Source organism: Danio rerio, chromosome 14 (genome assembly GCF_049306965.1).
Source record: "Danio rerio strain Tuebingen ecotype United States chromosome 14, GRCz12tu, whole genome shotgun sequence".
NCBI classification, from domain to species: domain Eukaryota; kingdom Metazoa; phylum Chordata; class Actinopteri; order Cypriniformes; family Danionidae; genus Danio; species Danio rerio.
In genome coordinates, this window is record NC_133189.1 from 4,733,029 (window position 1) to 4,760,777 (window position 27,749).

Below are 27,749 nucleotides of genomic sequence, written 5' to 3' on the forward strand. Positions count from 1 at the left end.
TTAGCTGGAAGCCCAGCTAGTAGAGAGTTGCAGTAATCCAGTTTGGAGAGAACAAGAGCTTGAACAAGGAGTTGAGCTGCATGTTCAGATAAGAAGGGTCGGATCTTTCTGATGTTATAGAGTGCAAATCTGCACGATCGAGCAGTTCTAGAAATGTGGTCAGAGAAGTTTAGTTGGTCATCAATCGTTACTCCAAGGCTTTTCACCATTTTGGATGTAGTAATGGTTGCCCCATCCATCTGGATTGAAAAGTTATGGTGTAGAGTCGGGTTGGCAGAAACTACAAGCATTTCCGTTTTTGCGAGGTTCAGCTGAAGATGATGATCTTTCATCCAGTGTGAAATATCCAACAGGCAGGCTGAGATACGAGCTGGAACCGAGGGATCATCAGGATGAAAAGAGAGGTATAGCTGGGTGTCATCAGCATAGCAGTGGTAGGAGAATCCATGTCTCTGGATGACTGGTCCTAGAGATGATGTGTAGATGGAGAAGAGAAGTGGCCCAAGAACAGAGCCTTGAGGTACCCCAGTGTTTAGATGCTGTAGGTTGGACACCTCTCCCCTCCAAGACACCCTGAATGACCTGTCAGAGAGGTAAGATCTAAACCATTGTATAACAGTGCCCGCAACGCCCAGTGACTCAAGCGTAGATAGCAGGATCTGGTGGTTGACAGTGTCAAAAGCAGCTGACAAGTCCAGCAAAATGAGGACTGATGATTTAGAGTCTGCTTTAGCCAGTCTGAGATCCTCCACGACCGAGAGCAGGGCAGTCTCAGTTGAGTGGCCTTTCTTAAAGCCGGATTGCTTGTTGTCCATGAGATTGTTTTGAGTAAGAAAGTCCAGGACTTGATTGAACACTACTTTCTCCAGAATCTTGGCCATGAATGGAAGCAGGGATACTGGTCTGTAGTTTTCAAGTAGCGTATGGTCCAGGTTGGGTTTCTTTAGCAGTGGGGTTACCCTAGCCTGCTTAAATGTAGTGGGGAATAAACCAGAGTCAAGAGATGTGTTAATTATGTGAGTCAGTGTTGGTATGACTGCAGGAGAGATGGCTTGCAAGAGATGAGAGGGAATGGGATCGAGTGGACAAGTGGTTGCATGGCTAGATAGCACAAGTTTGGACACCTCAGACTCAGAGAGCTGAGAAAAAGAGGTGAGTGTGTGTGGTGTTGGTGTTGTATCTTGCGTGTTTGTTGTAGGTGCAGCAAATTGAGCACTGATTTTTGCAGTTTTGGTGCAGAAGAATGTAGCAAAGTCATCAGTAGTAAGTGTGGAGGATGCGGGTGGAGGAGGAGGATAGAGGAGGGAGGAAAATGTTTTAAAAAGTAGGCGAGGATTAGTGGCATTGTTGATTTTTAGACGGTAATACGTCTGCTTTGCAGAAGTAACCTCAGCTGAGAAAGAGGACAGAAGAGTTTGGTATGTTAAGAGATGTGCAGGATTTTTAGTTTTCCGCCAAATTCTCTCTGCAGCCCGAAGTTTTGAGCGATGCTCACGGAGAGCATCCGAGAGCCAGGGTGCAGGAGGACTGGCACGGGCTGGCCTGGATGCAAGAGGACATAATCGGTCTAGACATGATGCTAGTGTGGAGCAGAGTGTATTAGTGGCACTGTTCGAATCAAGTGCAGTGAGTTTGCGAGATGGAGGAAGAGAGTCTGAAACAATGGTGGATAGTCTATTGGGTGAGAGAGATCGTAGGTTTCTGCGAAAGGTAACCAGTGTTGGAGTGTGTGGCGGCTCAGGAGTAATGTGGATGTTGAGAGACAGAAGGAAATGATCAGATATTTGTAGTGGAGTTACTATTGTTTGATCAGTGAAGCAGTGTCGTGTGTAAATAAGGTCTAGCTGATTACCTGATTTGTGGGTAGCAGAAGTAGGTGCTCTTTTTAGGTCAAAAGAGGCAAGCAGAGTCTGAAAGTCTGCAGCTTGCGGTTTGTCAACGTAAATGTTGAAGTCACCTAGCACCAATAAGGGAGTGGCAAAATTAGAAAAAGATGAGAGAAGAACATCCAGTTCATCTAGGAAGTGACCTAATTTACCTGGTGGGCGGTAGATGACAACCACATTTATGTAGAAGGGGTGGATAATGGTGACTGCATGGAATTCAAAGGAGCTGATTGTTGGCAGGGACGGTATCAGAGTAAATTTCCATTCTTTGGAAATTAGTAGTCCAGTCCCACCCCCTCTCCCTGTCTGACGAGGAGTGTGGGAAAAAGAGAAATTAGCAGAAAGAGTAGCATGTGTAGCAGTGTCCTCCGGCCTCAACCAGGTCTCAGTTAGAGCCATGAGATTATAGTCAGAATATGTAGCTATGGAGGTAATAAAATCAGCCTTGTTAACAGCTGATTGACAATTCCAGAGGCCCACGGAGAGAGAGAGTTGTGAAATAGTAGATACATGTATTGAACGAAGGTTGTGAGGATTACGCCTGCAGCGCACCTCCCGTGTTTTGCGAGTGTTAGTAACAACAGGAATTAGAAAACACATAATAAAAGTGCACTGACAACAAAAAATAAGTGTGAAGTAAAACAATACAGTAAAGTACTCAAGTGCTTTGTCGGTGTCTTTGCTCGGTGGAGTCGCGCAGGTAGAGTCGATGGTCTTTACCCTCGTCGGTCTTCACACGAGGCGGTCTTCACACGAGGCTGCCGCGACCGCTGCCGCGGTGAACTAGTTGTTTATATAACCCCAAAGCACTAGCTGATTGAATTCAGCTGGACACGCCTCGAGAGTCAAAACAAGGGCCGAAACTGAGGCGGACGACGCGAACCGCGTCTGCGTTCGCTACACAAGCTCTTATAGTAACCAAGGAAACAGTGGCTAAACAACTTCTAGTATTATACACAACTGAAAGCAAGTTTAAATGTCCTACAACTTTACACAAACAGCTGGAAACAAGTCCTCAAACCATACACAACAACTGAAACAAATCTTAAATGTACTTACAGGCTGCTGTTCTAGATGCTGCTAAAGTGCTTCTCCTGCCGACTAATGCTACCGTGCTCACTATATAGTGGTTACCTGGCGTTTGGACACGCCTCCCGAGTCAAAACAAGGGCCGAAACTGAGGCGGACGACGCGAACCGCGTCTGCGTTCGCTACACAAGCTCTTATAGTAACCAAGGAAACAGTGGCTAAACAACTTCTAGTATTATACACAACTGAAAGCAAGTTTAAATGTCCTACAACTTTACACAAACAGCTGGAAACAAGTCCTCAAACCATACACAACAACTGAAACAAATCTTAAATGTACTTACAGGCTGCTGTTCTAGATGCTGCTAAAGTGCTTCTCCTGCCGACTAATGCTACCGTGCTCACTATATAGTGGTTACCTGGCGTTTGGACACGCCTCCCGAGTCAAAACAAGGGCCGAAACTGAGGCGGACGACGCGAACCGCGTCTGCGTTCGCTACACAAGCTCTTATAGTAACCAAGGAAACAGTGGCTAAACAACTTCTAGTATTATACACAACTGAAAGCAAGTTTAAATGTCCTACAACTTTACACAAACAGCTGGAAACAAGTCCTCAAACCATACACAACAACTGAAACAAATCTTAAATGTACTTACAGGCTGCTGTTCTAGATGCTGCTAAAGTGCTTCTCCTGCCGACTAATGCTACCGTGCTCACTATATAGTGGTTACCTGGCGTTTGGACACGCCTCCCGAGTCAAAACAAGGGCCGAAACTGAGGCGGACGACGCGAACCGCGTCTGCGTTCGCTACACAAGCTCTTATAGTAACCAAGGAAACAGTGGCTAAACAACTTCTAGTATTATACACAACTGAAAGCAAGTTTAAATGTCCTACAACTTTACACAAACAGCTGGAAACAAGTCCTCAAACCATACACAACAACTGAAACAAATCTTAAATGTACTTACAGGCTGCTGTTCTAGATGCTGCTAAAGTGCTTCTCCTGCCGACTAATGCTACCGTGCTCACTATATAGTGGTTACCTGGCGTTTGGACACGCCTCCCGAGTCAAAACAAGGGCCGAAACTGAGGCGGACGACGCGAACCGCGTCTGCGTTCGCTACACAAGCTCTTATAGTAACCAAGGAAACAGTGGCTAAACAACTTCTAGTATTATACACAACTGAAAGCAAGTTTAAATGTCCTACAACTTTACACAAACAGCTGGAAACAAGTCCTAACAACCACACACATTGTTTTTTTGTTAGGTTTTCAAATATTTTACATTTAAATATGCAAATGAAGTTTAATTTTATTACACATACACTATTTTGCAAAAATAGAGTCAAAAAGTCCCACAGAGGGTATTTTGGAAATCTTTTTTTATGATTGCTTGATTTAGAAAATTCTACAAACAGCCAGAAAATTTTTTTTTGTAGAAAAGGTGTAGTTTTTCCAATGGACTAAAAAAAAGTTTTAATCTGCATTAAAAAAATTAAAAAATCTGCATAACAGTGCCAAAATAATAAAAATATTTATTTATTTTATATATATATCATTCATTTTCTTGTCGGCTTAGTCGCTTTATTAATCTGGGGTCGCCACAGCGGAATGAACCGCCAACTTATCCAGCAAGTTTTTACGCAGTGGATGCCCTTCCAGCTGCAACCCATCTCTGGGAAACATCCATACACACAGTCACGCACACACTCATACACTATGGACAATTTAGCCTACTCAATTCACCTGTACCGCATGTCTTTGGACTGTGGAGGAAACCGGAGCACCCGGAGGAAACCCACGTGAAGGCAGGGAGAACATGCAAACTCCACACAGAAACGCCAACTGAGCCGAGGCTCGAACCAGCGGCCTTCTTGCTGTGAGGCGACAGCACTACCTACTGCGCCACTGCCTCGCCCTAATTATTATTACTTATTTATTTATTTATTCCATTTAAGCTTAACATTAAGGTTTAATTATTTTTTTTAATTTTAGTAATTTTGAGTTTATTTGGGTTTTTAAAAATATTTTAAGTGCCCTTAACTAATAAGTACTTACACTGAATATACTAATTAATTACAGTGTACTAATTGTGTAAATACATGTTTTTCCATTGTACTTATGACCGATTAAATACCAGCATGAATTTACATCTGTAATTAATTTCTGTAATTACATTTTTAATTACACTGTTGTCCATCCCTTACACCTTAAACTGCCCTTAAACCAACCCACACCCCAAAACTTGTCCTTAATCGTAAGTGTTCTACAACACATTACGAACGCATTAAGAACGTTGTATTTATTTTTTGATGCAAGTGGGACCAGTTTTTAAACCATATAAATTAGTCAACAGTAGATCTGGCTACATAATTTGCGCTCTCCAGAAATGTACATAGGGGTACGTATTCACAATAAGCCTGTGTTAGTCCTATAGGACAAAAAGTTGCTTTGACTGTAAAGAAAATAGCAGATGAATGACACTAGACTTTTGGATCAACTACCTGCATTCACAGTGCAGTCTAACAGGTATGGCTTTCATTCATTCAGATCCACAATCAAAGCCACAGCCGCTTAAATCCCTGAGGGAATGAAAGCACGGCGTCTTCAGAAAAGTAAATCCCTGAGTGTTTCTTATTGAGTATGCTCTCTCCGTCACAAGCCAACGCATCCATTTGTTACACAGCAGCTGGATAGGATGCAGCTCACCTGGGTGTGGATTGGGTTTTAACAGCTCCAGAATGCAGAAATCCTAGCGTGTGATTGGACGTCACATCTCTCTCGTGTGGATTGGTTGAGAGTTGGCGGAAGCGGGATCTCACAACCATCAGGACCAATAGGAGCTGATCTGCAAGAGATGAAATCAAGATCAGAATTAGAAACATGTGAATGTCCTAAATCATATCGAAAAATAAAGTAAGTCTGGCTTATAGACTGCTTTTACTTCAACTCAACTCGTTTATTGTCATACTTAAAAGTCCAGTGAAGTGCTTTGAAATGTGCATTTTGATTAGATGTTTGGCGTAATCTCAACTGCAACATTCAGTTGTTCGCTTGCTCATTCACTCTAGTCGCCATGATTTCCGGGTATTTTAATAATTTTGCAGGATCATGGAGCCGATATGAATTTGCGGAGGACACGCAGAGCTTCCGGGAGAGGTCATAACTAGACACTAAATAGAGAAGATAGCTCCGCTCGCATCACAGCATGGGATGTGATCGACGTATCTGAAGTGCGGGGAGGGATGCTGTCATGACTGTCAGTGACCACCTGAGGGCGCTGTAGTTCAACGGACACTGAGTATGAACTACAGCGCCCAAAAGACTACAAGTCCATACATACCGCGCGCATTACACCCGGTCCACGTATACTGATCTGCCATCACAGCTGTGTCTGTTTACCGTTGATTTCCTGGACTATTTATACAACCATTCCACCTCTGTTTGTCATGGCGTTGTTTGTCTATCTTGTCAGCTCTGGTATGTTGTTCTTGATCTCGCTCTTGTATCTTGTTAAAGTCCAACACAATCTCACGGCAATTCGTAACTTTTTCATTTAGTGGCTAATTCGTATGAATTCGCACGATCTAATTCGTACATTTTAGTACGATTTGCGTATCCCCCAATGACGGTTGGGTTTAGGGGAGGGGTTAGGTGCCACGCCTCCTTTTTAAAATCGTACATTTTCTTACGACTGAATTCGTATGAATTCGTACGAATTAGCCACTAAACTGCCAAAACGTAAAATACTTACGTTTTCTCGTGAGATCAGGCTGTAAAGTCTAGTTCGTGTTTAATCTGTCTTAGTGTCTTGTTTTGTTTGTTTGTTATTTTGTTACTTTGCGCTTTGGATTTTGCTCACTGTTACCGCACTATTTAATATTAAATCTGCATTTGGATCCACACCCTTTTTGTTCCCGTTTTTGTTCTGTTTTTATCACGCTTAATTAGAAGCGCTATTTTAGAAGTGCGATTTACGGGAGATTATGATTCGTTTGTGGGCATCTGGGAGGATGCATTTGCGGGAGACTCCCGGAACTTTCGAGAGACTTGGGATGTCTGCATCTGTATATATTTTAGCTGCGGTGACGCGAGAACAGAACAGAAAATGACATGCTGTTGTGTAAATAAGATATTACATATGGCTATTTAGCTTGTTTATTAAAAAAGTAGTGATCTGGCACTTTATAGATAATAGAATTAATGTGACTTCAAGGGGGGCGGGTACAGCCGTTGGGAGGGCGGGGCACCCCCTTATATAATGGTAGGGGAACCCCCCTTATATAATGGTTGGGGAAACACTGATTAGTGTATATATTAGTGCTTTTAAATGCTTTTCCACTGCATAGTACAGTTCGGTTAGACATGGTTTGGCTCACAACAGTTCAGTTTTGCAATTGTGGTTTTCCTGTAAAATTGGGCTACTTTTAATCACTTTATTATTTTTTCATGATAACAGAACCTTAATAATTTATTCAAAAAGTATTATATTTGTCTTTATTATGATTATTATTATTAGAAAAAAAGGTTGTTGTTAATAATGTAAAGTGTTAATAATACATACAGTGATGTACAATACAGTGGGGGAAATGAGTATTGAACACGTAACCATTTTTATCAGAAAACATTTCTAAAGGTGCTGTTGGCTTGAAATTTTCACCAGATGTTCATAACAACCAAAGATATCTATATATCCAAAGGAAAAAAACCTAATTAGTTTACAAATGAAGTCATGTGTAATAAAATGAAACGACGCAGAAAAAAAAGTATTGAACACATGAAGAAAGGAAGGTGTAGACGGGCAGTGAAAGCCCAGACAGCAGCTGAAATCTCTCAGCAGTTCTTCAGCAACCCTCTACCCTTCCTCAGTGTAAATGAATATCAGCTGCTTCAGTCCAGCATCTACATGAAGATAAAACCAGGGTGGACATTTCAGCAAGACAGTGATCCAAAACGCAACCAAGCAAACTCTCAAATGCTTTCAGAGAAAGAAAATCAAGCTGTAGAATGGCCCAGCCAATCACCTGATCCGAATCCAACAGACAATACTAAATAAAGCTCAGATTTGATAGACGAGACCCACAGAACATCAAGATTTGCACACTCTGTTGAGGTCTGTGAAAACAGCTCCGTTAGAAATATTATTCCCAAGGAAAAAAATCCTCCCACTGTATGCACTTTATAAATGGTCGATGGCATATTTTGAGTTTTTAATATTACTGGGCTAGTTTTGATTGGAAAACTCCCCAGATTATTGACGAAAAACTCCTAACATTGCCAGAGCCCTGGCTGCTATATCATCTGAAATCCAAAGCACAGACATTTTGACTTTATGTGTGTGTAACTGCACACCTGGCCTGCACCAGAATCAGCAAAATACATCAACATTTCTAATCCTGATAGATGAATCTGTGTTCAGTGCAGTGGTGTGCGATGCTCGCCCACCGAGCACGCTTTATTAACATTTCAGAGTGTGCCGCTCTGTGACTTTCACTCCACTGCACATGAAATCGTGCCATGGCGCAGTCATGCAACAGTCACGAAAGTCGTCCTCGGGCTGCGTTTGCATGGCGTTTCGCTCTCCAAGCATCTGCGGGGGTTGTGATGTCAGCAAACGTACTAAATCTCCACCTACTGACTGACAGCGACTTTCCTTGTCTTGTCGCCTGTCCAAGTTTTAGGAACAGCTAATAATAACTTGACTTCCAGTTGATCATTTGGCATCAGAAGAGGCTTATATGAAAGGCGAAAGAGTCTAGATTACGCTTATTTTACCCAAATAAAATATGATCATGCCTTGATTTTTAATGATTTCATTAGGACAGTAAGGTCTGACTTTGCTTCGACAAAAGTCTTGTCACTGAACAGAAATAATGTCCAGTATAGAATATAAAGTCATGCTGAAGTGGAAACGGAATGAATCTTGTGTCTGACTCCATCATGAGCTTGGAGGACTGCATCCATACATCTCTGCAATGACTCAAATCACTGATTAATAAACTCATCTGGAATGGCAAAGAAAGCATTCTTGCAGGACTCCCAGAGTTCATCAAGATTCTTTGGATTCATCTTCAATGCATACCTACTAACATCTCTCTTTGAAAATCCGGGAAACTGGGGGGGTTAGTTTTGGGCGTGAGGTGTCTAAATAATACTGCTGAAAATCAGGTACTGTGCGCTCTCAGAAATAAAGGTACGAGAGTTGTCACTGGGGTGGTACCTTTTGAAACGGTACAAGTTTGTACCTAAAAGGTCCATATTAATACCTCGCGGGTACATATGAGTAGGCCCACACGGAATCTGCGCGCGCAGAATTCCGCAGATTTTATGCAGATTTTCCGCAGAATTCAGCAGATTTCTGCTGATTTTTAGCCCATCATTAATTCTGTTGATTTACTTGAGTAAATGTGTAAATCAAAATTTATTAAATTTTTATTCAGTAATTTATTACTTTTTATTTTATATATTAAAGTTTTAGTTCACTGGATAATCCCGAAATAATTCTATATACGCAGATTTTTACCAAAATTCTCTGCAGAAATAGCAAAAAACGTCCGCAGATTCCGTCTGGCCCTGCATATGAGTACCTAAAAAGTGCAAAAGTGTTCCACTTAAAATATGTAGGTATCAATATGGACCCTTCAAGTAGAAATGTGTACCACCACAGTGACAGCTCCGTATCTTTATCTCTGAGAGTGTGTACTGTGGTGTTAGTAACTATTATGAAGCATGTTTTGGGCTCCGGCTGCGATTGGATCCTGTACCAATGTTGGTGACTCGGGGGTTTCACAGACCTTACCACAATGCTGAGGATCAGGGGTGGGACTGTAAATAATGGGAGTTTTCCTAGAGAATTAACAAAACAGAAGGGTGGAAGGAGATGGGTCTGAAATAAGGGAGACTCCTGGGAAAAACTGGATGTTGACAGATATGCTTCAATGCCTCCTCCATCATCTTATCCAGACATGCTTAATAATGTATATGTCTGGTGACAGGGCTGGCCAATCCTGGAGCACATCAACCTTCTTTGCTTTCAGGAGCTTTGATGTGGAGGCTGAAGTATGAGAACGAGCGCTATCCTGCTGGAGAATTGTCCCTCTTCTGTGGTTTGTAATGTAATAGGCAGCATAAATGTCTTGTATCTCAGGCTGTTGATGTTACCATCCACTCTGCAGATCTCTAACACGCCCCCATACTGAATGTAACCCCAAACCATGACTTTTCCTTCACCAAACTTGACTGATTTCTAAGAGAATGGCAGGTTCCAGTAGGTCTTCTGCAGTATTTGTGATGATCGGGATGCAGTTCAACAGATGATTCCTAAAAACTACCTTCTGCCACTTTCCCTAATGATCAACTAGAAGTCAAGTTATTATTTGTTGCTCCTACAACTGGCATCAACGACAAGACTTTTGTCAGGTAGTGTACACACGTAAATATATATTCAAGAGTTCACACTTAGCTCATGATTGATTATAAAGCATGTTTGACATGCTGTCCCGGGAGAGATCCCTAAGCTCATAAGATCCTCGAGCCCAGGGCTCCACACAGAAATATCAACTTGGCCAGGTAAAGACAAACCACTGACATTCTTGCTACAGTGGCAACAGTGCTAACCAATGGGCCACCGTGCCACCCTGTCAAGGATAATGGGAAGAGTAGGGGTGGAAGGGTGGATTCTATAAGACGAAGATGGCTAAGGTAAGATGCTTTGGTTATTTATAGTGATTTAGGAATCGTCTGATTGGTGGATCATGCATTAGCTAATGTGGGACCAGCTGCAGTCAATCATGAGCACGTGCTCCTCTCGAAAATAACTTTACTAAATGTACGTACAGTTCAAGTCAGAATTATTGAGAGGGGTCTGGATGCCTGGTGCAGTGCAATCTGAGCTGCATCCGATGATTTTTAATGCACTTACCTAACCCCGCCCCTAACCCTACCCATCACAGTGACGTCACTCACTCCATTGAGTCTGACATTGCATCGCTGACTGATGCAATCTCAGCTTGCATCATAAAAGCTGCATCCAGATACTATTGGAATTATTACCCCCCCCCCCCCTGAATTATTAGCTGTTTATTTATCTTTGCCATGATAACAGTAAATAATATTATTATGTTATTTATAACGATATTCTGTAGAATACCGAAAAAAAATAGCTTAAAGGGGCTAATAATTTTGTCCTTAAAATGGTGTTAAAAAAATTAAAACTGCTTTTATTCTAGCCAAAATAAAATAACTTAGACTTTCTCCAGAAGGAAAAATATTATCAGACAAACTGTGAAAATTTCCTTGCTCTGTTAAACATAATTTGGGAAATATTTAAAAAACAAAAGAAAATTCAAAGGGGGGCGAATATTTCTGACTTCAACATTACGTTTAAAAAAAAAAAAAACATTAAAAACTTTTCAGGATTTTTTGATGCTGATGACTGTTAAACACGCATTTAAATACATTAAATAAATAATTAAATATTAAATAAACAAATATTTGTTGTTTTGACTTTTTGTCTTTATGCTTGCCCTCTTTAGCACACTCCGCTGACGGGTAAACTAGCTCACGGCGACTGCAAGCCTCATGAATAATGAACTCCAATAATGCAGCTGCTGTACTTGAGCAAGACTGCTGCGCTTTACGTGCTTCACAGCCAACGCCAGATGAAGCTGTGATAGGAAGAGAGCCGAATAATGGACAAAGTGTTATCATGGTAAAGATGGAACACAATCAGAGATGTAACAGTGTGAAAATTTCACATCACCATTACAGTGACCAGATTTATTATCATTGTTTAGGTAAAAAGACCTGAAGGCGTACAAATTCCACCATTTTTTTTTTTATCTGAAAATGACCAAACAATAAATGAAATTTGCAGCTTCATGCAATTTTCTAAAAAACAAGACGAATTTGGATCCCTGTATTTTGGATTTGTAAACTTTGCATTATTTTTCTGTTACTTTGTTTGAATTATTTATTAGGTTTCATTTGATTTTATTATTCATTTTATTGATCATTTGATTTTATTATGGAAAGTTTTTGTTTTTGTTTTACCTGCACATAAAAAACTACCTCACATAGATCATTTTTACCTTGTTTTCCCCCCCGGAAAAACTGTATAAAGCGGCTTAATAAAATGAGCCAGAAACAGGCTGTGCAATTTGATGAAAATTTCTTACTGCATTTTTTATGACTGATAATGCAATTTATTTTTGTAAGGTCAAGCTTCAGCCCATTCTCCAATGTGTGCAGCACACACTTTTTAAATATGAGGAGTATATAATAATACAATATACATGCTACCCCTGGGAGACATTATCAGAAGACATGGGATCAGCTTTCACTGCTATGCAGATGCTACTCAATTATATATTTCAACTAAACCCGATGAGACGTCAGAACTGTCTCTAACTGAGTGTTTCAAACTGATTTCTTTAACATTTAAATAAATCGACGAGATTAAAAAGAGGAAAAAAAATGCAGAAAACTTCTCAGGCCTTAGTATTACTAAAAGTGTATACTGAAACGTTTTAACCTTGTCCCCTTTTGACCGCTTCCAGAGGCAGTCAAAAATGCATTGTCTCTGACTGCTTTTGTGCAGACGCTCGTGTGGTCGAGTGCTTTCAAACAGCCACAAAAGAGCATGCACTCTCCGTCTACTGACCTGATTCTTAAACTTTACAAGAGGTTTTCCCCACCAGTCGCGATTTTAAAGGAAGACTTCACTTATTTAATAATATTTTCACTCTATTCAGTTGATCTCTGGGTCTGGCGGGAACACTTTTAGCTTAGCATAGATCATTGAGTCAAGTTAGACCACTAGCATCTCGCTTAAATAAATGTCTGTAGGCACATGTTGTACTAAGATGAACTATAAGCTTTAAATATTAAATTATCCAAACTCTTTGGTCATTTTTTTGAGCGAGATGCTGATGGTCTAATTCGATTGTCTTTTTTTCAGAAATATATCGTCACTTTGGAATTATAAGGTTCTGTCTGCGTTCCAGGCCCGGATTGGCTAATCGGGAGGACCGGGAGAATTCCCGGTGGGCCGGTCCGTTTTTTGGCCGCGAGGGTCGGTGTCCCTAGCTTCAGAATCTGTTGCTCTCAGCAGTCACACTTTTTAAATTAATTTATTTATTTGACCACAGTCTTCTTATTCATTATTTTACCGTAGCTCTGCTCTTTTTATATATAACCAGCCTGCAGGTTATCAGTTATGTGACAACAGCTGCTGAGGTCTAGTGGTTAGCACGTTAGATAACGACGCTGCCGACCGGGGTTTGATTCTCGTCTGAGTATGTTTTTTTTTTTTTTAATTGTTTATAGTTAAGACATATAATACTGTTAGGATTGTTGAACATTTGAAGTTCTAAAGCAGCTGTTTTCTTAAAAAAGACGTGATATTGTAATTAGAATCTGAATTGGAAATGACCTTATTTTAACATAGTCAGTCGTGAACTGAGGTGGGCCGGTCTGAGGCTTGAAACTCCAGGGCTGAAAAGCAGTCCCACTCCGGCCCTGCTGCGTTCTGAATGATTTTGAGATATTGAGTTTCAAAGTTTATGCATTCCATAGCAACATTATGTGTCTAACTTTTTTTTTTTTTTAATGAAAAGTCTTAGGGCTCTATTTTGACGGTTTATGCGCAGAGCGCAAAACGCAGGGCGCAAACGCTTTCAGGGCGTGTCAGGACGCGTTTTTGCTAATTTAAGGACGGGTAATCTGCCTTGCGCCAGGACGCATGGTCTAAAAGGGTTGCGTTTATTTTCTTAATGAGTTATAGGTGTGTTTTGAGAATAAACCAATGAGAGTCTCATCTTCCATTCCCTTTAAGACCCAGCTGCGTCGCGCCAAGAGCGCATTCGCTATTTACAGGACGCAAAGTAAGTCTAAGTGGAAAAACTGAGGATTTCACAAGCAAACAGTTAACAGTTGACAGTTTTTTTTAACAGAAAACTGTTAAACAGAGCATCTACTGCGTGAGAATGAGAGATAATGGATCACTTTCACTTTCGCTCTTGGATAGGGAAACCTTTACGCACAGACATCAATTAGCCTATAAATAATTAATTTCGTTTGTTAAGCGAAAAGATTTGTTTCAAAACTATTTCTAAATTCAGTTCTAATTTCCAGCAAACTAATAAATGATTATTAATAACGAAGTTTGGTCAAAATACTGAGTTATTTCGAAATACACCTGCTATGCCCCATATGGTCTAAAACCTGACAGGTGGACAAATCTAAGCTTGTTTTTAATGAAACAAATATAAATATGGATATAATAAATAATACTACTAATAATAATAACATTATACAAAAGTAACTTGAATGAACTGAAAAAGCCTCCCGAGATGAAGAAAGTATGAAGGCAGTGGTTTTTAAACACATGTAGGCTAGAAATCAATATGTTTTGTTATATTTTAATAATTTATATTTATATCCTATATATATATCCTTAATATATATTATCTTTTTCATATGTAAAGATATTTGCGTATGCATCTTGTGTGTAGTGTGTAAGCCAGGCGCATGTAAACAACTTATAAAAAACATCCCATAATGTAAATAAGTTCTCATTTAATAAGATAATATCAATAACTCTATTTTGACAAAAATGTCAGATAGAACCTTATAATTCTAAGGTGGCGATATGCCAATGTTAAGTGAGTTTTTCCTTAAATCAAGCTAAATAATCTGCGAATGGGGTAAGCAAAAAATCTTATGTCTAAAGCAAAAACCTTTGACTGCCTAGAAATTAATAAAAAATTCTCAAAAAAAAGAAATTCTCTCAATATTCTGGCATTTAGCAAATGCAAATCATTTAGGTAATCCTAACAGATCTAAAATAGTAAACATTTAGTATGATTTACCATCAGACATTTTTAAAAAATGGTTATGATCCTTTTTTTAGAGTGTGTAAACTTCTGGATTCAACTGTACATAGTCTAGAGCAGTGGTTCTCAAAGTGGGGGTCGGGACCCCCCGAGGGGTCGCGGGGCAATGAAGGGGGGTCGCCTGGTGATTTCCAAAAATCTATTTATTTTTATTAAACCATAAGAATTAACATATTTTATCCATAACTATACTGAAAATAAAAATAGTCATTTATAGTTACTATATACTATATAGTTACTATAGTAGCTTATAGTTACTAGTTCTATTGGATTGCGACCCCTGGGGTAATTACATTATATTAAAGGCAGCAATAGCGTCAGATGCATTTTGATTTTATAACATCAGGTTATACTTTCTGGCACATTTAAAGCACTGACACAAATTTAATTGGTGTGTCTGCGTCATTGCATGCAAGGTTTCTGTATTTATAACCACCTCAGAGGATATTGGGGGTCGCGAGTCACTGGCATTGTTATTTTGGGGGTCGCGGGCTGAAAAGTTTGGGAACCCCTGGTCTAGAGACATTAGATATCCTTTAAAATAGAAGATAATAGATCCCCTTTAACAAAAAAGTCAGATAGGGACAACAAGGCTGAACAGAAAACTGTGCAAATGGATGCAAATGATATGTGAAAATGCGAGAAGATAAATAAAGGACTGCGAGAAACAGCTGAGCGGTGTGACGCAGCACTTTACCGCAATACAGCAGAACTCCTGCTCAGCAACAATTTCATCAAGAAGCAGTCAATGAGGACTGGGCAAATAAACAAGGTGTACCAACAGCCTGGCTTCCCAAAAATACCTTCTCTTTTTTTTTTATAGCGCAACCCTGTAATTTTCAATGGCCCCATAGACCGATTTCTCTGTGCCGTCCAAGAATAGACCAGTGGAAATGTGGTGTCTGCGTGATCACTGCACTGCTCAAACATAAACCGTCCCGGCGGAATCAATAGCGATCGTGTCTGCGAAATGGAGAGTTTGTCTTCTACCCAATCAGACCGGGACAGAAATGGATGTTTGCTTGTGACTCTGACATTTAAAGCGCTCATTAAGCTGCTCCTCCAGCACTCCAAGGAAAAAGAAGATACAAATACGCAGTCCTAAACGAATGTGCTCAAATGAAGGTGTAGCCTTTTTACTCACAGAACCAACACAAACGTCATTTTTCATGCAATTCACGCTGGGCTGTTTTGATTATGGAGTGCTGCAGGGATTTTGTACTTTTGTAGACCAGGCTATAGAACACCTACAGGATTTTTCCACTGGGGTTTGTGTTATGAAGTGCTGGTTTCTGAAGCGTTTCTCCTATTCATTTGTCTCATAGGGAAAGCCTTTGTTTAAGGGGACCTGTTATGCAGAAATCACTTTAATAAGAGGTTATAACACAATTGGTCCAAACCCAGGCTCATTCTGAAAAAACGTACACCTATATACATTTTTGAAGAGCACCAAATACATTCCAGAAGTAGGGCTGGGTATCGTTTGGGGTTATTTCCAACCCAGGCTCATTGTGGAAACGTAGTAGAGGCGTTTGAGATGCGAAAAAGCGCACAACAGCGGCCTCTCGCGAGTGCAGTTCGCGCCCGAGCTGTTCTCGCGTAAACCCACCAGAGGCCGCTGTCCGACTGACCGGATGATTGACTGCGCGACCGGCCAATCGGCTGACCCGCCCTCCTCCTTCCCTGAACCCAACCAATTTTACCGATCGACCCGCCCGCCCGGTCGCTTCCTTAAACCCGAGCAATAGTTTACAAAAGCCGTCCAAAAGAAGAAAAGCCCTGATTTTTTTTTATCCCGCGTTTTCGGATTTCACCGCGTTCTCACCCTGTTACGAAACTCGTTCACCTATTTTTTGGGGATTCTGTTTTTGTCTTACCTAATTGCTGGAACCGCACTTCCCCGGACTCGAAACCGATCGCCGTGGTCAACTCCTCTCTGCATTTCGAACCTGCCGACGTACATGGGGAGCTGAGTGTACAAACGGGTTGCAGCGGGAAAGCCCTCCACAAGGAGGTAAGCAGTCGGTCTGCAGTCGTATTCCGCTGTCTCCAGAAACGCCCATGGGACTACGTTTTCAGAATGAGCTTGGGTTGGTTATTTCGATAAAACGGTACCACTGCCAAAAACAGTGCCTGAACCGATACTTTTGAGCCACAAAATTTACGGTGGATGACCCTAGAAAAATCTTTTTTAAAATAATTTTAATAGAAGAATATAATTAAAGTTTAAAGTAAACATCAATTCATATTTTATTTATTTGAAATACATGCGGCGAGGCAGTGGCGAGGCCTCTGTCGCCTCACAGCAAGAAGGTCGCTGGGTCGCTGGTTCGAACTTCGACTCATCATCCATACGTACTTCTGGATACATAATTCGCACTCTCCAAAAACGTATATAGGGCTACGTTTTTGCGGGTGCTCCGATTTCCCCCACAGTCCAAAAATATGTGCTATAGGTGAATTAAATAAACTAAATTGGCCGTAGTGTATGTGTGTGAATGAGTGTGTGTGGATGTTTCCACTGGGTTGCAGCTAAAGGGCATCCACTGTGTAAGTCATATGCTGGATAAGTTGGTGGTTCATTCTGCTGTGGCGACCCCTGATTAATAAAGGGACTAAGCTGAAGGAAAATGAATGAATTTGGAGCAGAAACTATAAGCATCCAAATGCATACCGTAAGGAGGATACATTATTTGGCATTTATTTATCTGTTCACTGAAACAAAATGGGATAAATAATACTGAATGTGAAACTGTGTCAGGACAGATTAGACAGTTGTTGGCTGTAACACATGATGGTCTAATTCAACAGGACAAATAGAGACGTGTGTTGCGTGACGGGAGGCTCAGACATGCAGAAATGCAGTGTGCATGAACTCACTGTCAGAGAGAAAGGGCCGCATCAGCAATGCATTGTATGTCAAATATTTCTGTATTGATTTGTAATAAAAAATATATAGAGATATATTTATGAATTGAATTGAAGTTATTGAATGGGATAGCCCCTTGAGATGAATCATCTCATTTTCGAGGGGGTCCCTAAAAGTTCACAAATCAAACAGTACAACACATCATAAAGTACATACACTTGACAAGACAAACAAACAAACAATCAAACAAGCAGCACACTCCACCTGAAACACTTCCCATAATCCGAAGCCTAAATAAGGAACAACATATAACCAAAAGTACAAACAATTTGATATGCAAATACATAATAAACATTTAATTTAATTTAATTTGGAGCCAAATTTAAAAACATTCGCAAGTTGTTTCCAGAAGAGAAAATAAACTAGCCCTGAAAAGACGAAGTGATTTAATTGATCTAACAAAGGAAGGGAGATTGTTCCAGTCGAAAGGAGCTTTGTATCGAAAGGACCTACGGCCACTTTCTGTAGAAACTCTGGGAACCAAAAAATAATTCTGTTGCACATGATGAAGCGAATTTGATGATGTAACTGGAACAAAAACAACTGCTTTAAATAAGAAAGGACATTAAAGTAAACATATTTAAAAAGAAACAAATACCAATGATACTGTCTGCGGAACTTAGGTTGAAGCAAACCTGAAGCAATTATGACAACACTACAGCACTGCATTGCAAAAAAATCACCTCTTCTCTACTTAATATTTTCCTAAAAAGCGACCTTTGGCTTATTCACTCATTTACCAGGGGTCACCAGAGCGGAATGAACCGCCAACTATTCCCTCATATGTTTTATGCAGCGGATGCCCTTCCAGCCGCAACCCACTACTGGGAAACACCCATTCATACACTATGGCCAATCTAGTTCATCCAATTCATCTATAGGGAATGTCTTTGGACTGTGGGGAAACCGGAGCATCTGGAGGAAGTGATAAAACAAAAGTGCGCATAAACTAACAAGGTCATGTGATTTTGATTTAGCAGATCATGTGATAGGAGCAATGAGACGCATTAATGGATGAACCATTTTACCGACGACATTTTAAAGCATCTGAAAAGTTGTTTTGCTCATTCTAAAATCCCTCAGCCAAAGTTTGAAAAGGTATTTATTATATTAAATAAGTCTCACGATAGCTACTCCTAACCAGAAATTTCCATTTTCTGTTTTGAAGTTTGGCACCAGTTTATCAGGAAGTGACGATTTTGTTTTCTTTCACTTTAAAACTTTAAGTTAAAGTTTAATTTGCATCTTTAAGGCACCGGTATACTGGGAGCAAAAAGACTTTCGAAAAGGCTGAGTGATGCTATACTGATTTCCAACACTCCAACACCTACGCATCGCAGTAGGTGGCGTTGTAAATGTGTCGTGCTGCTTGATTGTATGGTAAACACAACAACAATGGAGCTGAGAGAAGAACAGTTTCATAAATATCTGACAAACAGCCTTCTCCGCTTAAAAAGGACATCATTTTGGCGTGATTTTGTTCGAAATTACATCATTTCAGCTCTTTTTTCAGTATAGACATTTTTCATAGAACACAAATTTACCCACTATGCTTTTGCATGTATGCAAAAGCAGGATGCTTCGAACTTCTGGTCAACAACTTGATTCGTATAAAGAGTCACATTTGGACAGCTTTGAAAGATAGTTTTAATCGATTTTACTTGCTTTTAACCTCTTTGAATTAATACTGCTGTTGTTCAGCGCCACCTACTGGACTGATTGTTTTAAAAATGTGATCTAATGCCAATGGAAAACAAGTGCTGCGAGGCATTTTACCCTTATCGTCAGACGACGCCATTTAAATGGAGCATCGTCATAGCTAAAGTCAACTTTTTTGCTTTCTTTCAAATATCAAACCAATCTCACGGCAATTCGTAACTTTTTGATTTAGTGGCTAATTCGTATAAATTTGTTAAATTTACAATGCTTTGACTTATTGTTTGATCTCATTTACAAGCACAGTAGCATATTTAAAGCTGCTGTATAGGCTATTTCTGTCCGTTCGCATCCCGTCCCTTTGCACCCCCTGGTGGCTTGTTCACAAACTGCGGTCTTACACTAAAAACAGAGCGGCACCTATTTCAAACGGCGGCCGTATATGCTCCGGCGGTAATAGCCACTTTGAACTCTCACCTACTGTAATTCATACCATTTAGTATGATTTGCTCATCGCCCAATGACGGTTGGGGTTAGGGGTGGGGTTAGGTGCCACGCCCCCTTTTTAAAATCATACATTTTCATACGACTGAACTCGTACAAATTCGTACAAATTAGCCACTAAACTGACAAAACGTAAAATACTTACGTTTCCTCGTGAGACCAGGCTGTTAAATATATAACCAACCCTAACAAATGTAATTCACCAAAAAGTTTGAAACACTTACCTAACGTTACCGTCCCACGGACACATGGATTGAAAGACTATCACAAAGTGAGAATAAACTGCTCCTGATTACAGTCAACATGCAAATCAGCCAGAATAGTATCAGTATTGTACGTTTATTGTTTAGTTTTTTGAAAATTGGATGGAAGAAAAAGGTCTATACCACGGTCTTGAGATAGAAACATAGCTACTGAAACCAGAAGTGCTAAGATGCTAGCTTGTTTCTAGGTGTTGTTGATAAAAAAGCTATCTCTGCATAGTGCTGTTGACTGCATTTACTACATTACAAACTGCTTGGAAACCCCTTAGCAACCACCCAGGACTCCACAATGACTGCATTGTTCTGTCTCTGAGCACGTTCTCTGTCCATCTGGACACTCTTTCATTGCATTTGCCCTTTATTTGCACCCATCTTCCCTTAAGCTGACACAGTGCTGTCCTTTCCCTCCCTTCCCCCAAACATCTCGCTCTTTCAGCTGGATTGAGGGATTGTGTGGATTCAGGAGGATGATTCTGTGGGCTTCTGCAGCACATGATGGTTCAAATCCAATTTGAACTGTGAATAAGTCAAGTAGCAGTCGAAGCCAAAACTAGTCAAGAAGCTTAATGGCATCCAGCTCCACCTCTGATTGGGTAAGGGGTAGGGTGTGGTTGATTTGGACTCGACCCATTATGTCCAGCAATAAAGTGATGGGTAGTTTTCCCTTCCAAAGCAAAGCCTATGTGTAAGGGTTGGGCAATGTCGACCAATTTGGTATCATACAATTTCTAATGTTAAACATCAAAATGGATGATGGCATTGTTGTCGTAGGCGGCGGTGAATTAATTATTTATGAATAATTAATTATTTCATAACAAATTAATTATTTGTAGCCTACCGTTTTAACTACCTGACCGGCATGGTCTTTGTTTTACCCATAACCAAATCATAAACAAACAGAGGTGTAAAAAGTACCTGAAAACCATACTTGAGTAAAAGTACAGATACCTTACTGTAAAAATTACTATATTACAATTTACAAGTCACCAATTCCAATAAGACTTGAGTAAAAGTATTAAAGCATCCAACTTTAAAAGAACTTACTCATACTGAATGTAGGTTTAAAGAACAGCAAGAAAGGTTTTATTTCCTAATATAGAAATTACATTGAACACCTTAATGTTTTATTATGGCAAAACAAAAGATTAAAAAAATAGAACAAAAAGTCTCAAACTCAAATGTTCAAAAAAGGCACAAACAATTTTTCAAAAAAAAAAAAAGTAGTAAAACGTAGTAAATAAAACTCAGAGCTGACTTTCATGTGATTCACCTCTCAGTCTTCTAGGGGGACAATACTTATTTATAATATTTGGAGGAGTTTTTTAATTGATTAGGATGTTTTCTCTGTATTAAAATTGAACAAAGAGGAGCAGTGTTATTTTTCAACTTAGTAAACTACATATAAATTCAATGAAAAATACATCACAAATAGTCATGTCATGTCGCAGTGGTTTTTGCCATATCAGTAACTGTATTAAATTCACAAAATTCACATTAAATTAAAATTAAATAGAATCTTACTTCAATGTGTTTTCTCAAATTTTGCGATAAATTCTTAAAAGCACTTATTTTCGTGGAAAACAAAGTAGACACTGCATCCTGTAAAAGCCATTCTGTATATCGGCAAATGAAAACTTTTCTTTCAGATAAGGCCATGGATGGTCATTGGTGCTGGAACTGCTTGATGTTCTGATTTGCTGCAGCCATGTCGCTAATTAAACACCTGGTATTACGCAAGCTGCTAATTCACGTTCACGTGATTTAGCTCATAAATAGCATACAGTACCTTCAGCACCCAGCAGATGGCGATATCACCTCGTCTGCCCAACAAATTAGCCGTGGTAGATAAAGATGCCGAATTGTCGCGCATCCGAATGTAACGAGTAACAATAAGCGTCCGTTCAAATGTAGTGGAGTATAGAGTACATATATTCAATCAAAAATGTAATGAAGTACAGAGTAAAAGTTGCTTATGTTTTTAATACTCAGTACAAGTACTAAGTAGCCAAAAAAATACAAAGTAAAGTAAAGTAACGAAGTCCATTTACTTAAGTACTTTACACCACTGTAAACAAATAAAGATAAGTTACACGCAAATTACCACCTGTCAATCACTTTTTCCGCAGGACTCTGGCATGAATAAGCAGAGTGATTCGTGTCGTTATAACGGCATCGACAAACTTGGTTGGTAAAAAAAGGTGCACAACTAACAGGAACCAACCAACAGTATCTGAGGTTTTCGCCAAAATTACTGAAATTTTCAGAATGCTCTGTGAAACGCCAGTGTGTACGTGGATCGTTTTCATTCTAAAATGCCATTTTAAAATTAAGCTGTAGCGTAAACGAGGCTTAAGTGTGAATTTTTTGCAAGCAGACTGCTGCTGCGACAAGGCAGTGCGAAGGATCGCGATGTCGGCTCAGCATCGTGATGGCTATCGGCAATGGACGATGGTATCGTCTATCGACCCAACCCTACTATGTGTGGTATTAGTCTTGTTTCTGTGATCAATATTATACTATCTAATGAAAGGAATACTTTAGCTAAAAATTATAATTGTGTCATCACCGAATCAATGCCATGGATCAAGGTTGATTGTTTTTGTGTAAATGTATTTTGATTTAGCAAATCTTGATCAATGCTGACATTGAAATGTGGTTTCATAGTCTTAAGTCAACATCTTATACTCAAGTCTTGCTATTGCTTTGGGGTAATTTTCACATTCATTTAGTATTAAAAATTGTTTCAAGAATGGCTGCACGGTGGCACAGTGAGTAGCATGATCGCCTCACAGCAAGAAGGCCGCTGGTACGAGCCTCGGCTGGGTCGGTTGGCATGTCTGTGTAGAGTTAGCATTTTCTCCCTGTGTTGTCGTGGGTTTCCTCTGGGTGCTCCAGTTTCCCCCCACAGTCCAAAGACATGTGGTATAGGTGAACTGGGTAGGTTAAATTGGCTGTTGTGTATGTGTGTGAATGAGTGTGTATGGATGTTTTCTAGTGATGGGTTGCACCTGGAAGGGCATCCGCTGTGTAAAAACATATGCTGGATAAGTTGGGGGTTTATTCCGCTGTGGCGACCCCTGATAAATAAGGGACTAAGCTGAAGAGAAATGAATGAAATATGTTGACAGCATGTTTATTAACTCTCTGCAAACATATTATGGTGTTTTTATGCTTTGGAAGAGTCAAAGAACTCCACAAGGCACTTCAGAATCTCTTAAGAAGGGGCACTAGTGATGGGTCGTTCATGAACGGTTCGTTCTTTTTGAACGAATCTTCAATATGACTCAGGAACTACGAGTCCTTTCAGGAAGTGATTCGTTCATCCGCGAGTGCGCACATTTGTGCAGGTGGTATCGTTAATTTCAAGTCTTCATCACATTGGCAGAAGCCAATCACACGCGTTTAGAGCCGGAAAAAGAATTGATCCGCTCACCTCTCGAGTCCTCTATCGGGTCTGAGTCACTCGTTGATCACGAGCCAATCATATGCGTTTAGAGCCGGAAAAAGAATTGAACCGTTCATCTCTTGAGTCCTCTATCGGGTCTGAGTCACTCGTTCATCACGAGCCAATCATACGCGTTTAGAGCCGGAAAAAGAATTGAACCGTTCATCTCTCGAGTCCTCGGGTTTGAGTCATTCTGTCACGTGATGAATGAACGATCATGGCTCCTATCGGCTTAGACTGTGCATTGATTAAGATTATATGTGACTGTCAGTGTAACATGAATGAACTCCTGACATTTGAAGACATGAAGAGGTGAGCTGAGCAAAGAGACAACAATGCCTTCATAGACAAAAGAGCAGGTCAACATTGAATTATTATTTTCTCCTTCTTATAGTACTCTATTTATGACTTATTTGTCGTGTGATCAACCTTTTGGGCTAGTTGTAGATGTGTTTGGAAGCAATTCGTAACATTTTAATAATATTTTGCCAAATTGAACCAAATGACTCGAAAAAAGATTCGTTCATCTTGATGAACGAGACTCAAAGATCCGAGTCAGTAAAGTGATCAGAACTTCCCATCACTAAGGGGCACAGGTGATTGTATAGCCATTCCTTTTTATAACACGGTATTATTATTTAGGTGCAGTTTAGAGGTGAATTCTTAAGCAGTAACACAAAACAGTGTCAGACGGATGTTTTCATTCAATTCTTGACCGCTTTCCTGCATGAGCAGTTCTACACAGCAAGAGACTCAAAGAAAGAAGCCATTAAACCGAATGCCCTCCAGGTCTAAATGCCACCGAATTTCAGAGATTCCACTGAGATTTCTAACATTTCACAAAGCACGTCAAATGTAATCCGTGTCCAGTACTGTCTGGCTGTCCTCTGCTGCATTGCATTCCTGAATATCACTATAAGAGACGGCTAAAACATGGGGTTCAGTCCCTGCTGGTGCTGCACCACTTGAGGACTACGGAAATGCAGCAGACGTGTTTGCGGTTCACAGCTTCAGTCAGTATCTAGGTCAGATTTGTTTCAACCTATAGCCATTAACTAAGAGCCAAATAAACGCTTTAGTGCCAGTATAATGGTGTTTCCTCTGCTTTGTCCGTGCCAGTCAGCAGTTTGTTGTGGTGGTATGTGTGTGTGTGTTGAAAACGATTCCACGTTTCCTCTTTAGCACTAATTAAATCGCCCTTCTCTTCCTCGTTCTGCCTGTCAGAGCTGTCCATTAGCATAATAAAAGAAAGAACCTTTTGTGCAAACCTCTCAATTCAATTCCATCCCAGGGCTTTTCGGTTTTCAGCTTGCTGTTAAATCTGGCCACCATTTGGAGATTAATATTTCGGCATTTGCACTTATTAATGACTCGCATCTGGCAATTAGAGAATTGAGGGACTTCCGAGGGTCAGCGTCTTGGGACATGACAAGCTTGGACAAATTTCATTGATTATTTTGACAAATGTGTTGAACTCATGATTGACTGATGTGCACACGGTTTACTTTTAGCACAAAACAAATGCATTGTACAGTGATTTCTTGTTCTGTTTGACAGAGTTAAGTTTCTATCAAGAATGTGATGTACTATAGGCAGATATAAAGTAAAAAGGGAGTAGCTAGTTTTACCCCTTACGCTCTATTCACACGGGGCTTCAGCGTCAACGCTTGACTGAAGGCGTGTCTGAAATTGGGGCTAAAGCGATCGTCATAGCAGCGTCAGCCAATGAAATTCAGTCAGCAATAGGCCACTGTCTAGAAGGAGTATTTGCATACAGTGATCTGATTGGCTGACGCTTCCGTCGGTGCTTGAAAAGTTGAGCTAGTCCCAACTTCTGCAGCGAGCAACGCCTCTGAAGCGGCGCCGACGGATCCACAATGCAGTTCGGCAATGCCTGACGTCACCCATTCAAAATGAATGGGAAGCGTTGACGCTGACGCCCCATGTGCTGAGACTTTCAGTATGTTGATGTACTGCCAACCGAAACTGAATATTAAATAGGGGGTGGGGCTTTCTAGTGCATCATTCTCTCATAGCAAATTAACTATAGGAGGTTGCAAATATTGTGGCTGAAGTGTCAAACTGACATCGAGAAGGAGCCAATCCAAACGCAGAAGCAAATGATCAGACTTTGAAGATTACCATTTTTATTCCAGTGGAATTAATTTGCACAAATGAACTGTTCACCTAGAGCAGGGGTGTCAAACTCAATTCCTCAATTCACAGTTTAGTTCCAACCCTGCTCCAACACACTTACCTGTAGGTTTCAAACAAGCCTGAAGGACTTAGTTTAATTAGTTAGATCAGGTGCGTTTAATTAGGGTTGGAACTAAACTGTGCAGAGCTGCGGCCCTTTTGGAACTGAGTTTGACACCTGTGACCTAGAGAATAACAATATGTGCTAACAAAATAAACTTAATTTACATTCCACACAGACTTTCAATCTGATCTTTGAAATCAAAATGACAACAAAAGCCACTGACATCCATTATACAATCGCAGAAATAAAGGTACGCTAGCTGTCACTGGGGTGGTACTTTTTGAAAAGGTACACATTTGTACTTGAAGGGTATTGGTACCTCAAAAGTATATATTAGTGCCTTAAAATTTTAAGAGGAACACTTTTGTACTTTTTTAGATAATAATATGTACCCTCGAGGTATTAATATAGACCTTTTAGGTACAAATTTGTATCTTCCCAAAAGGTACCACCCCAGTGACTGCTAGCGTACCTTTTATTTCTGAGAGTGTAGGAACCAACAATACTATGGAAGTCAGTAACTGTTGCTTTCAGGTGTTGTCGATTTGTCCTACCTTATCAGATTGTCCTACCTCCCATTCAGAAAGTAGGTAGCACATTTTGATAATCCAATATACCATTCATCAGATTTGGCTACCAATGTAAATTTTAATGTGAAGTAGTGTGATATGAAGCTGGAATATCGCCCTAACCTACAGTACCTAATCCCTAACCCCAACCTCAGAACCATTCAAATACAGTGTTGGTAGCTTGGGTGGGATAAAATGTCAGGACACCAGCAATCTTCAATGTGTCTTACTTTGTGTTTAACAGAAGAAACAAACTCAAACAGAATTGAAAGAGGTGGAGGATGAGTAAATTTGACCAAAAATGAACAGAATTTTCATTTTTGGGTGAACTATCCCTTTAAGTCTAGCCTAGGGAATGTTTATTCTGCATTTATGTACTAAAAAGTATGGTTTTGGTTGTAGGTTTCAACATTGACGAATTGATCCCTGTTCACGTGGTTCGTAAAAAAAAAAAAAAAAAAAGAACTTGCACAGCCTCTGTTACACTCACCCCCCTAAATCTCACTCCCATCCCGGACGAGCCCCCACATGTAACCTGCTGGTCCTACTGCACCCAGCCCGCTCTGAGCTGGAATCAAACCGACGATTTCAAACCGACTACTAATCACCCTCCTCCAACTGAGCTGAGGCTCGAACCAGCAATCCAGCAACCATCTTGCTGTGAGGCGACAGCACTACCTACTGCGCCACTGCTCGCCCGGGTCCTTTATTTTAAAAATGAAATTGTTCATTTATTATTTTTAGTTGTGAATTCATTTTAAGAAAATAAATAATTTCAAAGGTTTTACAAGATTTTTTGCATGTTATTATTATTTTTTTGCATTAAGATAAACTGCAGAAAAGAGAAATTAAGAATTAACCACTTAAACTCTGCTGCTATTTGGGGATTTCCGCCTGGATTTTGCCAACCCAAATTTAAAAGCTTCCCAAATCCACATGCAGAGGTGTAAATGCAAAAATTTGGTATCATTTTAAAGAAAACCCTTTGACTTTTCATAAAACACTATTGAAAGTATTTACAATAACTGTATGTGTTGTCTGTGTTATAATAAACACCTAAAAAAGAGGCGCTTTTTGTATTTTTTTTATAAACTCAAATTTGAAAAGTGTACCTATTAGCTTCTGTGTGGTCTAGCGTGCTGTAATTAATTTTGGTGGTTCCTGCACATGTCTGTAATCATAGAAAAAAAGAAAAATGTCTCTACCATAATCTATGCAAAAGTCATTGTATTCCAACTGATGAGAGGTGCTATACAAGCCACAGGGACCGATCATTGTTTACATATTTCACTATTCTTTTGTTTGATCAA

General features: G+C 40.0%; 1 protein-coding gene across 2 annotated transcripts in view; it reads right to left on the minus strand.

Moving 5' to 3' along the window:
* Positions 1-27,749, minus strand: part of frmpd1b (FERM and PDZ domain containing 1b) — an 83,717-nt gene that overhangs the window by 49,088 nt on the left and 6,880 nt on the right. For both annotated transcript variants that reach the window (XM_073922442.1, XM_009307688.5), the window contains exon 2: positions 5,629-5,767. The gene's annotated coding sequence lies outside the window, so the exon portion shown is untranslated. The remainder of the gene's footprint in view (positions 1-5,628; positions 5,768-27,749) is intronic.